Here is a 5,814-nt window from a genome sequence, read left to right on the forward strand (position 1 = left end):
TGTGAAAAATCTGTACGTGATGGAGAAAAATGGATATCATCTTTGGATTCAGCGTATAGGAATTACAGTAGAACATGCAAACATTGTAAGACAATAAAATCATCGCAGGACTGTGTTATTATCGAGAGCTTCTAAATATACAAAGAAAAACATGTGCATAGAATAGAATGGATCTATCTCTATTTCAAGAGCTTCTGAAACCATAACTGCTCTTTTGCTTGAGCTTTATTAGCAAGTATTTACGGTACGGTTATAACTATCGCTATTAAATGTTATCGTAATGAGTAACTTATACGATCACCTAAGTTTAATTATTAATTAGTAACTGTTTTGTTTAGTTTAGTTACTAATTAATATTTAAACTTAAGTGATTGTATAAAGTGCTAACCCTTGATGGCTCATAACGCTAAAACTTAAGGTTCGATCTATGCAATTGGCACAGCACAGTCAGCCCATTACACAACTTTGCGCTTGAAGGAGAACAAACAAAAACACGCAGCACTGGTTTTCCTAGTTGATGTTCGTCAACTACTGATTTCTTTAAAACTGTTTAGACATTTCTATATAATTCTGGTCCTCCAATTTTAAGTCTGTCAACAACATGCTTCCGGTTCCATTAAACTTCACCAAACATTTTCTCACAGTACTAATCCTCCTGATCGATGTTTGCCAGCAGCATGCTTCAGGTTCTCTTAAACTTGATCAGACATTTTATCATAGAGCTTATCTTCCTGATCGATGTTTCTCAGCAACTGCTACCGGTTTCCTTAAACTTCACCAGACATTTTCTCATAGAGCTGATCTTCCTGATCGATGTTTGTCAGCAGCATGCTTCAGGTTCTCTTAAACTTGATCAGACATTTTATCACAGAGCTGATCCTCCTGATCGATGTTTCTCAGCAACATATTACTGGTTTCCTTAAACTTCACCAGACATTTTCTCATAGTACTAATCCTCCTGATCGATGTTTGTCAGCAACATGTTACCGGTTTCCTTAAACTTCATTAGACATTTTCTCATAGAGCTGATCTTCCTGATCGATGTTTGTCAGCAACATGTTACCGCTTTCTTTAAACTTCACCAGACATTTTCTCATAGTACTAATCCTCTTGATCGATGTTTGTCAGCAATATGTTACCAGTTTCCTTAAACTTCACCAGACATTTTCTCATAGAGCTGATCTTCCTGATCGATGTTTGTCAGCAACATGCTACCGGTTTCTTTAAACTTCACCAGACACTTTCTCATAGTACTAATCCTCTTGATCGATGTTTGTCAGCAACATGCTACCGGTTTCTTTAAACTTCATTAGACATTTTCTCATAGAGCTGATCCTCCTGATCGATGTTTGTCAGCAACATGTTACCGGTTTCCTTAAACTTCATTAGACATTTTCTCATAGAGCTGATCCTCCTGATCGATGTTTGTCAGCAATATGTTACCGGTTTCCTTAAACTTCACCAGACATTTTCTCATAGTACTAATCCTCTTGATCGATGTTTGTCAGTAAAGTTATCCACAAGCGACTTCACTGTCAGTTTAGTCCCCCACACTTTTTTCGATATAAAACTATTTACATTTAATTTCAATGTAGAGATATCGTGTGTGTTTTTTATTTCGTTTTTAAGGTAGGTCTGTTCTTGGCATCTCATTTAAACCCTTGGAATTTTCTTCCTTTCGTTATCTCTTACCCCTACTTTACACCCAACACTCCTTCACCACTTTTCTATGTAATAATCTTACGATTCGAAATGAATACATCACACTCCACCTATGGTGTTGCCAATTTCCTTAAAACTATTTGCCATCTCCCCTCAGTATTAATCTTCCTAATTTACTCAAGTTTTTATCAATTTTTATAGCTGCAGTATACGTTATTTGATAACTCTCGAAATTATCAGGATAAACGTTGTTGTCGACATTTTACAGTTTCAATTTTCTCTAACACACATAAACAATCATAACACTGACTTCTGTATTCGGCGCCTTTTTCAAAGCGGTATAAATTAAACCAGAAACAAACAGGGAAATAAAATCAGCAAGTATTTTTAAGATTATGTGTCCTGAGTTTATCATGGAATGAATTCAAGCCCTCATCATTCAGAAATAAACGTTTAGATATTAAATATCACCAGTTACATTCTTAGTATATGATAGCCTAGATAAGCTTCATAATTAATTTTTGTGCTTAGTTACTTGCATTATGTTCGGAATTACTACAACCGGAAAATCGAACGAAATTGTTGCAATAAAGTAAGGCATAAAAAACAACAAGTGAGGTAACTATTTTCGCTAGGTGTCGCTAGGACTTACATTAGTGCAGCTAAGTTACTAGTACCATTCTATTTCTTATCCTCTCACAATACTGATCCTCTGACGATGAAAGGTTCGACAATTTATCTTCTGTATGTTACGGAACTACGGTAACCCGTCTATTTATTTTAAACGACTAGCTTTGGTTTTCCCTCCAAAGATCTACCGCAAACACTGAACCAGAGTGTAATCACGCTCTAACCACAACCAGGCATGGGGTAGACATTTTAAGCGGAATATTTAAAGTAGTACAACAGTCTCAGCACAGGAAACTCCAACTTCACGGTTACTGAACCCGGGAAAGTGTGGCTAATAGTCCAGCGGTGGAAATGTGGGAAAATCTGCTTCATACACGTTTATCCACTATCACGGTGTGTGCAAACTGTGGGTTGGAAACAGAAAACAATAAGATCACGAAGCTGCGATGTATATACATATGTGTGTGTGTGTGTTACTAAACAAACGGCTTCAGAAGCTGAAATTTGTGATAACATTTAGACGTCTTGTACTGGTAAATAGTAAGGGTAAACCAACCATAGTGTAGTATATATATATATAATGCAAATATTACGTTAGATGTGCAATAACATCATCCTATACATTCCTGACAAAATCTCCGAAACTCTTAAATCACAGCGAATTTCTTTCTTTTTGTTCTAAAGAGTATAACTCATTCAAACAATAACTGGGTCCGTATTTTTTTGTAGTATGTGATCTTACGTTTATTTCTCTGTCGAAAGAGCTAGTTTCTTGAATTTCGGCTCTTTATAGAGGCAAACGAAACGCTGGTGATCACACAGTAGTTTTAGCAGAAAGACCTCCTAATCAATATGTGGTGGACTCTAAACATAGGCGATTGATTCGCGAAATTTACACCATGAAGCAACAATTTAAGCATAAACTTATCTAATGCTTTGATAATTTTACTCAAACCAAACATATTAGTAATATTAACATAACATTACCACATTTGCTGTTCTTAATGCTCCTAACATTACCGCACTTGCTGCTCTTAATGCTCCTAACATTACCGCACTTGCTGCTCTTAATGCTCCTAACATTACCACACTGGCTGTTCTTAATGCTCCTAACATTACCACACTGGCTGTTCTTAATGCTCCTAACATTACCACACTGGCTGTTCTTAATGCTCCTAACATTACCGCACTTGCTGTTCTTAATGCTCCTAACATTACCACACTGGCTGTTCTTAATGCTCCTAACATTACCACACTGGCTGTTCTTAATGCTCCTAACATTACCACACTTGCTGTTCTTAATGCTTCTCTTTTTAGCGAGGAACTCTCACTAAATAACTATAATTTACATAAAATGTAATTGACTCTGTAAGCTAATTTTCTATATCGTAGTCTCGGTATTGCTTTTCTCATCTGAAACCTCCAGCTGAAAAGTTATAAGAACGACAAAGATACCGAGCCGGGACAAACTAGGACAGTTTATATAACAATTTTTTTTTCAAGATATGTTTGACAATAGTGCGTAGAATTGATCACATTTGTATAAGTTATATCGAAGTATTATTTTAACTGACTATTTAGTTGAGCTACTTGTTCGTGCTCCTTATAGAAGTTGTTATATTACTGTTTTAATTTACACGATCAATAGTGTCCACTTGTAAGAATGCACAGAAACTTTTTATAGTGTAAAGTTTACTATTACGTAATAAACAGCAAATATTAAACTTACACAACGAACTCTATATCACCTCGCACATCAAGCAACTTAAGGATGTTAAATACATTTTTTTCAATACAACATCCTATCTTTTAAATGAATTATATTCTAAATGCTACAGTTACAAATCACAATTAACATCGAATTTTATTTTATTAAACCTAGAATTACATTGAAGATCACAAAGCCTTTAGTATATCAATGGACAAATGAATGGCAGTCGTGTACAGAAGCAATCAATTTATTAATTTGTAACTATTACAAAAATTAAATTATAAACTACATTTTGAAAGGTTATTGGGAAAAGGTATCGAACACTTTCTTTTATGAATAAAATTAGATGTGTTATAAAACAAAATATAAATCTTAGGAGCAATTTCTTTTAAAAGAACGATATTTTAAATAAAGTTTAACGTTAACACATGTGCAAGTGAAGCTTAATTATCTGTTGAAAAGCACTTAATATAAAGATTTCATTCGGGTTCCTAATGTAGTTAAGTGTGTTTACAGAAGAAGTGTACACAAGAAGGCAGTCGCACATTTCTTACAAGAACGATGCTCTATGTCTCGTGCTGCCCTTGGGACTTTCGCTATCGCTGATCGTACTCATTCCGATGGCCATGATTACATTCTGTTGCCCGACATCGCAATATCTTTAGAACAAGCCTGTTCAAAGTACAATGAGGTCATACGTTTTCCCAAACTATCCACTGTATGTTCCAAGAACATGTTTAAGCGAACCATAGGTACAAAAGTTCATTAGAGTTGAATCAAGGAACTTGACAGGTATGTGGTCGAAAGGACTGCTTTGATTTCAGATTTTTCACTACATTTTTCATGACAACAGTCTATCTTCCTTTCGAAGTGTCTTTGGAAGTTCGCAATTTTTCGGCTTATAAAGTTTCGTGAATTTGTTAATAGCAACAGGAGATATGCCTAACTTTATCACAACGACATTCGTAACGATAGCTTTTACTTTTTGCTAGATAAAGCTTTTATTACTGATTATTTTTTGGGTGTGGTTTCTGGACCCATTATTGTCTCTGCTTTGTGGGTTCTTCACTTACAAATAATATCAGAGGCTCCATTCTTCGAAATGCTGCGTCTTTTGGTTCTACATTGTTTAACAATCTAGCTGTACGAATATTTTTCTTTGAACTTGTTTAGTCATAAGTCTATCCTTGGAAATATTGCAATGTCGAATGTTTGGGAATTCTCCTTGAACCATATGTATAGGTGCTTAGTATATCTTATTTGGTGACAAGAATCGCAACTGTGGCGACTCGCCACAGTTTCATTTGTTATTGTTGTTTTCTTTTTAACGCCATCCGCGCTCTGTCCAGTGTGGGGAATCGAACTCTTCAGATTTTAGAGTTGCAAGTTCGTAAATCTACCGCTGAACCACCTGGGATCACAGAATCACCATACAAGCACTGTGTTGAACGAATAGATTTATACACACGCGAATATTTAGATATGCACTGATTCATCTGCGACTATGTAAAGTAACAATCAAAATTTCATACTCAGTTTAAAGCAAGAATAAGGTTCTGAGTGAGCACGTAAAAGGGATTTGCACGCGAAGAATAAATCTTTGTTTTTGATTCTGTAGTAAACAGTATATATATATATATAATGATAATATTGAAATGCATTTCTCTTCCGATGTAAACACTGTAATACTTACATTGCAAAGCAAGCAGTATTTTGTAATTACATATACGTCATAAGTAATATTCTATATATTTAAAAAATGTGTTTATGCATAAGAAACTGTCTTTATTGGGGACTGGCATGACTTGATG

This window comes from Limulus polyphemus, unplaced genomic scaffold, assembly GCF_000517525.1.
Source record: "Limulus polyphemus unplaced genomic scaffold, Limulus_polyphemus-2.1.2 Scaffold86, whole genome shotgun sequence".
Classification (NCBI taxonomy): Eukaryota; Metazoa; Arthropoda; class Merostomata; order Xiphosura; family Limulidae; genus Limulus; species Limulus polyphemus.